Below are 13,158 nucleotides of genomic sequence, written 5' to 3' on the forward strand. Positions count from 1 at the left end.
AAGGCAGGAGAGGACTTGGGATTTTATAAAGACAACAATTTTGAAATATAATAAAATCAGAGAAATGGAGAGAAAGGGGGAAGAAAAAGTAAGAAGGAAAGAGTAAAAATAAAAAAGCAAAAACTTTTTTTCTGGCGTGTTTACCCCTTTTTTCTGACGTGTCATTTATAATATTTTCAGATGATTTAAAAATTATTTATGTATTCCACGTCATAACGCCGTTGCAAAATTAACGGCAGAGTGACCAAAAAAGTCCAATGTCTAAAGTTTAGTGAGATAATTAAAAAAATTGATAATGCAGTGAGTGAAATAGGAGAGAGAGTAAAGTTCAGTGAGTAAGCATGTAATTTACCCTAAATTTAAATGAAGAATGGTGTGTAGGTTTAATAATTAAGATACTAATATATTTAGCTTCAACGTTTATAACTTGTATTTTAATATCTTATAGAAGTAAAAGGTAATTTATTATTAGGTATAATGTCAAAATTAGCTCTCAACATTTATTAAAATAGTCATTTTAGCCCATTATGTTTCATTTTAGGGTAAAAAAGCCCCTAATGATTGACTAAATATTCAATCTAACCCTTATTCTTTCTTTCTAGAGAAATTTGACCCTTAATTAATGAGGTGAACGACAATATTTGTAGCAAATGCCCAAAACTTCAAGGGCAAAGAACCTCGAGCGAGCAAGACAATAGTCATTTCAAAAATGTGTCGATGTTTACGTTCCACAACACCATTTTACTGAGAGGTGTGAGGATATGTGACACCATGGTAAATTTCATCTTAAAGCAGAAGTGGTGACAAACTCTGATACTCACCACCCCAATCGGATTGAACTGCTTTAATACCAACCCCAAATTATTGTTGAACCATCCTTTGAAACAAACAAAACACTTGCACAACTTTACCCTTTTTCTTCAACAAATACAACCAAATGTATCTCGTATGAGCATCAACAAAAGCTCAACAAAAGATATATAAAAATTATAGTCATTTGATACGATATGCAACAGCCCCAAAAGATCAGAAAAAACTAATTCAAATGGCTTAGTATAACGATTCTTTGAAGAAGAAAATGGTAATAAGGGACTTTTTCTCATTTGACAAGGAAGACAAACATACAACATTGTTTTATTTAATGATTTTGCCAAGACAACATTACAACTTCTACAAGCCTGAAATAAGGTATCAAAAGCAGGATGACCAAAACGATCATGTCAAAATGTAAAGTTTGTTGTCAAACCAAAAACTTCAAGTCTTCTACCACCACGAACTCAGTTTTCTTGATCAAAAGTGTATAATACATTCACCACTTTCCCTAGTAACAAAAAAACATTGATTTCTTCATCATGAACCACACATCGGCCAACATGGAACTCAAAGAAAACTTGGTTGTCTTTAACAAGCTTTGAAAATGAAATGATTTTTTAGAAATGTGAGGAACTATCAATATATTACTTAAATTCAAAGCTTTAAATGTAGTAACTAATGAAGTTTGTCCATGTAACGTCCTAAATCTCGGGTCAGTAGTTTCGGGTTAACCCGAGTGGGTTTAGATAAAATCCATTAGCTTAATAGAGAAACTTGGGTCAAATGAGCATTGATTTGGGCTTGGGTTTGGCCTAACATGTGATAAAAATGGTGTTTTTAATATGGGATCAAATCTAGAGTCACCAAATGAGTAATTATACCAATTTTTTTAAAAAAAAGTTGAATTTCCTTAATTGAGCCTATGGCACCTGTTGATGCCTCATTTTTCTCCCACTTCACTTCATCATTTTCTTCATATTCTTCAACTTATTCCTTTTAAGCTAAAGCAAAGGTAGAAGCTTTAGTGACTTCCTCAACTAATCTTACCAAGGCAAGGTAAGAATCATAATCTCTATCCTTAGAGCTTTAATTCAAGCCCTCAATCTCATATTTCCACCTTGGACCCCAAAATATGGGTTTAGTGGGGGTTTATAAAACCATGTCGTTTTTGAAGAATTTAAGCTTTAAGAGATGCTCTAAATTACTTTCTAAACCTTCCAGCAATGTTAGTAATGTTTATGCTTGATTCTTGTCTAGTGAGAGAAGTTGGGGAACCTCTCAAGCCAAGGGAAAGAAAAACCTTATGCTAGGGTGACTTGGTGACATTTCCGAAAGCTTAGAAACCAAAGGTAACTCACTTCTAACTCAACTCTACCACATGTAGGTCATTAAAATGTGTTTATTGAGTTGCATGAGTTATGAATGTAGAAATTAGTGTTTTCCAGCATGTTTATAGAACGTTAGTAAATTACTGAGGGTCCCAAATGTTATTAAACTCATTTATTTCTAGAGAATATAGAAATTAGTGTTTTACAGCATGTTTATAGACTTTTTATGACTCATATCATACATAAGACTTTGATAACAATTAGGGCTCTCAGTAGGACGTTTGGGGTGGAAAGTTAGTATTTTTCATGCTCAAAACAGGGCATTTTTGGGCAAGAGTATCAGTACTGGAAAAACAGTATCGATATTGTTCTTCAGCTAGAGTAAAACAAGGAAATTTTGTGAATGTAGTATTGGCACTCCTTCATAGGGTATCGATACCATGGGTAGGGTATCAATACTCCCCATAGAAATATCGATACCTAGGTATTTTTCAGAACATCGAAGCCAAATTTGGTACCAATACCCAGGCATTATTGATACCAATATTGATATCCTCAATAGGGGTATCGATATTCAAATATTTTTCAAAACATCAAAGCCAAAATTGGTATCGATACTCAAGAAAGTATCGATACCCTAATCAAGGTATCGATATCACTCTTATTATTAGGCTAAAATTTGTCAGTGGTATCGATACCTAGAAATCAGTATCGATACCAAGAGGTCAGTACCAATAATAAGGAGTTTAGTATCGGTACCCACGGACAGAGTTTGGGAAAGAATCCCAAAAGTTTAAAGGATAGATTTGAGGGATCTCGTAATACTAGAATACCATGAAATAAAACTACAAGTGAGAACAATGATTAAACTCAGAACAGTTAGAAATAATAACAACTAGGATGACATAAAACTAGCCTTATTTGTTACTCAGGACATAGTCAGGACACCCGAGATGCAAAACCCTCAGTCGCACTATGATGTCAGCCACATCATAGTAGATTAGTACTTCTTATGTCTTTATACATGTGCCTTTAGCTAGCACATATAGTGAATGCATGTAGTACAATACAGTTATCAGTGAGGCATAAGCTCGTAAGCTCAGCGTTCGAAATGTGTTTCCCTGCACAGGTTCTTAGGAGGCTGATCGTGGGGAGTTACAATTATCAGATAATCCAATGCAACAGTTCTAGATCAATCAGAGTATTCAGAGTATGTCTTGAGTCATTCTTAGAGCGCATGTACTATTTATGGACCCTTATGTATTCAGTTGTAGCTCTTTTGATGTAAACTCAATATTTTATTATTTTGGGAGTTGCCCTGTATTGTAAACAATATTACCATGATTTACTTTAATTACTATGGATGGATTTTTATCAGACGCTTCACAGTTAGTTATTTTAAAAGAAAATTTTTGGGTTAGCCACTTAGGTGGTCCCATGTGACATCATGATCCAGTAATCTTCGGGTCGGACTGGATTAGGGTGTTGCAGTCCAATTTCAAAAATAGGCAAACATGTGCCATCACCAACTATCAACTTATCACTTATCGGCACCGGAGTAGTCTGCTTCGTCCAGTGCATCCCCGGGTTTGGTAGTAACATGATGAGTTACCTCGGAGTCGATGAACCATTTGCCTTGAACTGAGCAAGTTTGTGATTAGCAGTCGTATTCATGGATGGTTAGATTAGCACCAAACCAACTTGTAGTCAAAGAATAATCATCATCCATAGAGACTTATAAAACCTGTACCAACACCGGTCAACAAGGTGACCATTTTTGCCACACAGTTGGCACTGAAATCATACACGACCCCACGATCTTCTTGATGCCCTTGGGACCGACCACCTTGTGAACCAAAAGATTGAGACGGACGACGAAGACCTTCAGCAACGCTAGCACTCAGACTCAACCCTTCAAACTGGTCAAACCCCTTTTGTTCTAACTCAACATCAAGAAGCAAAGAAACAACCCCATCCAGAGTAATCGGGTCATGACTCATGGTTAAAACAATCACAAACGTTTTAGATCCAATAGATAAACCTTCCAAAATAGTGGTTATCTTCTCGTGATCGAAAATCGGACTTCCACAAGTAGCTAAAACATCTCAGATCTCTTTCACTTGAGAAATGTACACATGCATGGACAGTTCACCCTTCTTAACCGCCTTCAACCTAATGATGGTGGTGATCGATTTACTTGAGAAGAACTAAGTAATAGCACCCCTAACTTCCATCGTCTTGTCTACACCAACCTGCTGAGGAAGAAGAGGAGGCTCATCATCGACAACAGCCACAACACAATTAGTACTATCCTGAGCAACGAAAATCTCATAATCTTCTTTCTCCATCGACTCACAATCTTCATAAATCACCGTTTGAGGCAGCAGCACAATGCCACAATCATCAAGAACCACACTGACTTTTTTATTCGTGAATATCTTGGAATGAGTAGTCGGATGGTGTCAGACTTCGCCGTACTGTCACCAACAGCGAGAGCACGAGACATCATTATCATCAATGGAAGCAAGAATACAACCTAGAATACGCAGCAAATGATACCATGTTAGATTTCTAAAAGGAATAGGTTTAGAGAAAACTTCATCAATATCGTAGAAAACCAACTTGCTTTTTTCTTGCAACTTGCATGGGAATATATTGCGTAGCTATTCACCTCAAACACGTGAAGGGCTAGCTGACTCATCAACAAATGCAACAAATCTACAATAGACTTATGACAACCTCGACAACCTGCTTAGTCACCAATTATATTATGCATGCTAACACTAACTATCGTATCGATGTGAGTTTGATCAAGTTTAAGACATCTTTGACAATTCAAAATCAATAAATTTTGATAACGCGATTCTCAAATCTCACATTTGTTGAGATATAATGTTTTTAGGTGTTTAAACATATATTCACTTGTACTCGTGTTCATACAATCTCACATTGACTAATTAAGTGTTAAACTATAATTACGTATGGCAAGATGGCCTTCCTCTAAAGTTATTTTTCTTAAGGGTTAATGCAAGCCCTTGCATTAACCTTTACGTTTAATATGTTTTTACCAATATTCACTTTGGATAACTGATCTCGTTTATAGTAAATAAAAGTAACCTTCCAAAAGCTCTCAAAGTTTATACATTTTCTATTTAATCTTCAAATCCACCATCTCTCAATCACAGCAATAACAAACCAACAAAAAATGGTCTCATCGCAGCCATCACCGCAGCCATCGACGGTGGCTTCGAATCCTCAGATCAGAAGCCTATGTGACGAAACTTTTGAACCCGATCTTTGCCTAGCCTCCATTGCACAATTCTTTAATGGGGAAACCGACCTACAATCCCTCACTGTGATATTGATAAAAGCCATGGTCGAACGACCAAAGGGGCGATTACCACCGAAACAGAGAAGGCCGCGACCCTAAATACTCCCATGATCCGAAGATAGTATCGGGTCTAAAAGCCTTCCGTGAACTGCATGGCGACGCTTTGAAAGCTTGAAACAAGCCATGGATAATATTCCGATTTACGAAATCGACACGGCCGAAGACTTTGTTATTAACGCCACGGATGATTACGATAAATGTGACTCCGGTTTTACGACGCAGCCGGACGGAGTGTCTCCGATGGCGGGGATTCATGAAGAACTTGGAGATATTAGTAGCATTGTCCTTGACGTTGCTGATATGATTTACTGATTCTTGTTGGATTATAATTCCGGAATAGAAAAAATCTACCCATGAATTACTATTGGTAACATCAAATATAATGAGTAAACTACACTTATAATCACTTAATTATTTTATTTCTCGACAAAATTTTATTAAGATATTTAAATAGATCATACTTGTATGTCTTATTAAAAATCTTTCTAATCCTAAATAAAGAAAAAAAACACATACAATCAAGATAAAACAATACAAACAGTAATTACGAAAATACGAGACATGAGGCAGGCTACCAATAACGAAAACAGTCACAATATCAAGCTTTGATTTTCACAAGAATTATTTAGAATTTTTAAGTTTTTTTTTAATTTCAGATGAAAAACGAGTCTATTACCGTTAAAGTGTTTGTCTCCCTAAATCCCTAAATAATTTACCCAATCGATAATATATTACTTTCACAAGGGCATGTATAGGCAAGTGACGCATCTCATTTAAAGATGAATTGATAATCTTCATCGAATTGATGTTCATATAGTCATATCGATATCCTCTCATCATGTCTTAGTTTGCATTTCCTTACAAATTTTAGTTATATAATCATAGTGAACACTATGTATACGATCCTCTAATTTGTGATCATCATTACCACAATATTATGAGTTGTACATTTTGATACAATCAAATGTCTACCGTAAATGGTGGTAGTTTAAAGATTGATGGCGGATACACGATAATTTATGTGATGGTAGTTGATTAATAAAGGATTTATCCGCCTACATAATAGGATCAATATTTTTGGTCAATTGAATGAAATTAGAAATGTATGATCATACTTAAATAAGTTGATTTGAACTATCATTATTGTTTGTTTATTATAGTATACTAAAAAACGTAAGATAAATTATACAAGTGTGGTTATTTATGACTCGTATTCAATCTAAATAATAAGAATAAAAGGATATAATAAATAAAATGTTAATCATAAAAAAATTATGTCGAATCACAAATTTTTCGTAACTTAGATAATAATGATACATTGCTAGATAAAACTCATAGTTTGTAATATTAAAATTATTCTAATATTACTATAATATTACTACTATAGTTAGAAGAATCTATTATGATTCTTATTAGAATATAGTATTATTGTAAAACAAGTATGTCGGCATTGATTAGCAAGTAATAATAAAACATGTACTGGAGTAAAGAAACAAACATGGCCAAAATTTGTACAAAATTAACATTTACTACACCATTTCTCTTTAGTTTCTTAAACTACAGTCGCTGCAACAAAAGATGGTGCTTGTCTTACTCTTCTGCTGCATCATTTTCTTCAACCCTGTCATTTGCGTAAGTCCACAACCGCCGGCTTCTGCTCCAACAACTGCCTCAGCCCCGGTTCCGACGCCTATACCACAGCCGTCGACGGCGGCTTCGAATCCTCGGATCAGAACCCTATGTTCAGAAACTTCATACTCCCTTCTTTGCATAAGGTCCGTTGCACCATTCTTCAACGGCAAAACAGACCCACGATCCGTGGTCGTGATGCTGATAAAAGCCATGACTGAACGGACCAAAAGGGCGATTAAAGCTGCAACGAAAATGGCTGCACACCCTAAATACTCCAATGATCCGATGACGGTGTCGGCACTCAAAGGCTGCCGTGAACAGTACGTTGATGCATTGGTGGATCTGAAAGAAACCATGGGTGCGGTTCTGGTTCATGAAATCGACACTGTGGACACGAAGGTTTTTCACGCCGTGAACGATTACAATATCTGTGAGCATGGTTTTACGGTTACTGACGATCTCTATCCATTGACGAAGATTAATGACAAACTTACAAATCTTGTTGACATTATCACTGACCTCACGACAAGGATATAATCATGGTTTCCAGAACCGTACCGGTTAGCGAACCGATCATGCTACCGGTTCACTGGTTCAACCGGTCGAATCGGTCCGATCAGTCGGAATAACCTAACGACATCATAATTATTTAAAAAAAATAAATAAAAATACAAAAAAAATTTAATAAAAAATAATTTTTTATATCATAATTCATATTCAAAGCAAGTCATAACATATATAAGTTAAAAACCATAAAATCAAGTGAAACAAAATGATTCAAATTAACTATAACATAATATTTAAGGTAAAACATATTAAATAATAAATATAATTATATAACTATAATTAAAAAATAAATTTGGGGCTAAAAATCATAACAAAATGATATTGTTTTGTTTAATTTTTTTTAAAAACAATCCCACATGGCTAAAAAATATAGAAGATCATCCTAACTAACTTATATAAATAATAGAGGTAATTTGACATTCAAAATTATGGAGCCTTTTGGTAAGCATTGAGTGAACTATTCTTTCACTTCAATCAAGCTCGAATTTTAGGCTTCAATCGAGATTCTAAATTTTTTTTGAGTTCAAGCCTTTTCGAGTTCAAGTTTCAATATTATATTTCGAGTTCGAGTTAAACTTCATAATTTTTAGCTCGTGAGTTTGAATCGAGTTGAGCTTACTTTTAAATTTTTCAAGTTCGGGTCGAGCTCAGCAATACTCGAGTTCAACTTGGCTTGTTTAACAAACAACGTCGTTTGGTTTAATTTTTAAAAACAAAAAACAAAACTGGCGGTTTTTCCTGGTTTTCAGCCGGTCTGGTTTGAACGGTTCAGCGGTTCTGGCCGGTTCACTAGTAGCGGTTCAACCGGTCTAGATTGAACCAGACTAAGCAACGGTTCCCGGTTGAACCGGCCGGCCCGGTTTTCAAAACAATGGATATAATATAAATTCTGAACGTTCTCGAAAATTATACTTTGGGTAAACTACATCATATATAGCACTAAAACTTTAGAGATTATATCATTTATACCACTTAAATTTTGATTTTACCAATAATAGCATTAAACTTTGATTTTCGTTTCAATTATATTACTAAATCGATAAACGTTAACGACATGATGACGTGGTTGAAGACTAACGACGTAGACTTCTCACTAAAACGGCGTTGTTTTGATTTGATTATTAACGATATAAAGGCTTAATAGTATAATTGAAACGTAAATCAAAGTTCAGTACTATAATTGGTACTATTAAAAGTTTAGTGGTATAAATGATATAATGTTTAAAGCTTGATGGTATTTGATGTAGTTTATCTATTATTTTGATTAAAAAACTTGCTTCTCCCTAAATATATATTGTCAATATATTAAGAAAACTCTTAACATATATTATCTTATAATCAAACTATTTAAAATAATAATAATAAAAATAATAATTTTAACTCTTAATACTTATATAATAATAAATTTAATTATTTATGCTAACATAATTTATAATTTGACCCATAATTATAAAAGATGAATCTTAATGTTTTTTATAATTTGATCTATTCAATTTGATCGACATTAAATTTAAAGGTATAATGTTAAAATTAACATTTTATTAAAATTATTATTTTTATTTTTATTTTATTTTTTGGAGTATTTTAGCTCTTTAACATTTTATTTTTTGGACCAAAAAAAACTCTTCATAGATGGATTACTAAAGAAATGGTTAATGTTTCAAAATAGAGGTCGTTTACTCTAAAATAACATATTGAGGGTACTCCAAAAAATAATAAGGATCAAAGTGAATGTTTAGTTAAATGTTAAGGTCGCTCTGGTGGCCCTAATGTGATATATCAGATCGAATCGGGTCACCCATATCAGTCTTAAGTTGTTACATTTAGTAGTATCAGATCATAGGTTGAGTCGAGTCCTTCTGGATAGATCGGTTAGTCGACTGTCATAGGGCGTCTGGTTAGTACATTCTCCTATATGATAATCGTACTTCTCTAAGCCGAAACTCCAAGGTCGAGTCGTCTTTATTGCTAATTGCACGCACCGCCACAAACCACCAGTACGTGTGGGCTTCAAGTCCAGTTGAGTTAATTGATTCCTCTAGAAGTTGAGTCAATTCAGACCGAGTTGATCAAGTCAACCTGTTGACCCGTTGATTCGACCATTGACCCGTTAACTGTTGACCAGACCCATTAACTTTGACTTTGACCAAAAAGTTAATTTTTCTGAAAAAAGGCCTATTTTATATTTTTCGACGTCTTTAGTCCGAATTCGAAGTTTGTTTCGCCAAATTCAAACCCGGTAAGTTGTTTTTTCAGCATTTTAATTTTTGATTCGAATAGTTTTCCTAATTAAGTTCCATTTCTGACGTAATTTGTTTTGCTATGTATCCGAGACTTTTTAGGGAGTTGAATTTAAGTTCAAGGGAGACCAAATGGATTTAATTGGTCGATTAGTGTGGCTCAAAAATCGAGGTAATACTTTACTACCTTTTGAATTCTTTATCTTACTCGTCGATAATTGATAATTTCATGAATGAAAATGATCGGTCTCGTGCTTATTAAGAGTTTTTGAAACTAATACTGAATATGGTATAAAGGCGGTAAATTGAATAAGACTTGATAGACTCGTATAAGGAACTAGAAGATTAACGAGAAATAATTTCAAGTTCATTGGTTAATTGGTAATTCAAGTAACCTAAGAATCCATAAATTCTGATTACTTCTATAAAAAGGTAAAATGTCAGAAATACTTGGAAAAGAAATTATGTAAATACTCCTGCTAGGTAAAATTACGAAAATACCCTTATAATGTAAAAAGACGAGAATTATTCCCAAAGTGGAAAATAACCCTAGAAAGCATACTTAGAGTTATGTTCCTAAGCAAACGCCTGAAGACTAAACCAACAAACATATTAGTTGTGTCTGAATAGTTCGAAATGGTTGAATTATATGATAAGACTAAATCGAAATATAATGACTATAATAACCCTGAGTATTGAAATGACCCAAATACCCTAATGACATGGTTTAAGGAAATGTTTGTAAATAAGTTTTGAAATTACTATGAAGTATTAAATATTTTAACAACCCCTAAAGGTTATGGAAAATACACAAGTACGTAGGTCATCTTGGAGACTGTTGCAATATATAAATAAAACAAATACAATTGAAATACGTACAGTTCCTCAATATTCGTTCAATGATGGTTCCGAAGTTGATCAGATCGACTAGTGATGTCAGTATTAAAGTGTGAATATTCTTGAAGTGTATTGATTCGAGTGGTTGTCAGGTATAGCAGTGTTGGGATTTGTTCAACTCAAGTTGACCTGATATCCTGATAAATCAACATGAATCTTGAATACCATAAATAATTATTTCACTTTTATTGGATTAAGTTGCTAAGAATCTACTAGAAATCAAAGTGTCTGAAATATCATTGATGGCCTAAATAATGGAATCGCTCTGGTTATATCTGAAATCTTAATTTATTCTGATGTAAAAGTTCCTAAATATCTTTCTGATACACCTGAAATCCTAAATAGTCCTAAAGCATCAATCTATGAATATTTGTTTAGATCTGATAGTAATTAAACCCTTTTAATAGGGACATCGATCCTGAAATCTGATCAATTTTGTGTAAGTTCATACTTTCTATTCCTGATAATTTCCAAGCGCTTTCGAAAAATATATGGATTCTCTAATATGTTCCTATTGAAAAAAATGTTTTATCTGATTTATATAAAGTATGATTTCTAATATCTAGTTTTTTATTTATGACACAAGGTACAATTAGCACCTGATTTCTGGTATTATTATTTGATATATGATTTGTTTTATTAGGGTATTATCTGGGTAGGTGTTTGGAGACTCTGAGGTTCAACTAGCTGGTAAATCTTTTCTGTTCTGATCATTTATATTAGACTCCTAGATCCTAGAGGTCTAGGGTAAGTCCTTATGGAAGCCTGTTATCGAGTACTGCATTTGGTGTACGGTTGGATGGAAACTCTGTATTTTAAATAAAAACCCAAATTCTGATTTCTGTTTTCTGATATTATTGGTTCTATCTGAAACTATTTTATTGGGGTATTGATTGGGTAGGATTCTAGAGTCTCTGAGGTTCAGCTAGCTAGTAAATCCTTTATATTCTGGTCATTCATATTTGACTCCTAGATCCTAGAAGTCTAGGGTGAGGCCTTATAGATGATGTCCTGGGGAATTTCACATTGAGTATTTGGATGGAGGGTACTACAGTGATTTTACAAACATGTTTTACTGAAATAACTACTATTGTTTTAAAATTATAATTACATTTTATTCTAGTTTTGAAAGAACTTACTAGACGTATGTTTCAATCTCTGAACCTGATCTTCTAAATATTTCCTATGAGCTATAAGTTACTTGTCTGATACGTGAAGAAATATCAGTGGAACCTCAGCTCATCACGAAAACATGTAGATGCTTGAATCAATGAGAAAATTTTTATGTTTGTCATTTATTTGCATGTCCTTCAGCATCACCTGGTAGGTATGTATTACTGAGCTCCCCAAAGCTCACTCTTTTACTTATCATTTCAGGTTAAAAGAATCGATCAAGTACAACTATCGACTTCAGTAATGAGAGTTCATTTAGCTTGGCTTGTAGAGTACGGTACAAGCGTAATTAGGGGCATGTAGGTCATATTTGATTTTTATACGGAGTTTAGAACTTGTATGATTTTAATTCTGTTTGTAATATATAAATGGTTTTCTGAACTTGTATTTTATTTATAAATTATTTTATGATTTTACATGTTTTAAAAAATGAATTTCTCCTAGATTTTTATTGTGGGTCGCTCCGGTGGCCCTAATGTGACACCTCAAATCGAATCAAGTTACTCGTATCGGTTTAAGGGTCTTACACTTTCAATTTTAACAACATGACCACATAATTATTTAAGTAGTTTCAATGTAGCCACATATCATTACAAAACAAAAGATGTAGTTAATATGGTTTTTATTGACTGACGATGAGTTAGAGGCCCACATAAAGGAACGGAGGTAGATTTTATGTTAAGAGTGAACTTGAACTTATAAAATTTCAGGAGGAGAAAATATTTTTTTAAAAAGAAAATACATAAAAATCTAAAATATATGATAATTTAAAATTTTTAGGGGGCTATCGCCTTTGTCTAAGTCAATCTCTGTCCACATCAATTATGTCATTCGTTTTGTAACAGCATGTGCCTACATTAAAACCACTTAAATAATTATGTGATTATATTATCAAAATAAAAAATATGATGGTCATATCGACATCAACCCCACAGTTAAGTGGTCATTTGAGTAATTTACCTTAAAATTTAACTTTACTAGTGATTTTTAAATATAATATCAATTTTACTTTAAAATTTACATAAAATATTAATTTAACTCTTAAACTTTATATAAATTATTAATTTGACATTAAATCCAAATAAAATATACGTAGTTAACCATATCTCTTCATTGT

This window comes from Hibiscus syriacus, unplaced genomic scaffold (genome assembly GCF_006381635.1).
Source record: "Hibiscus syriacus cultivar Baekdansim isolate YM2019G1 unplaced genomic scaffold, ASM638163v2 tig00111504_pilon, whole genome shotgun sequence".
NCBI lineage: Eukaryota > Viridiplantae > Streptophyta > Magnoliopsida > Malvales > Malvaceae > Hibiscus > Hibiscus syriacus.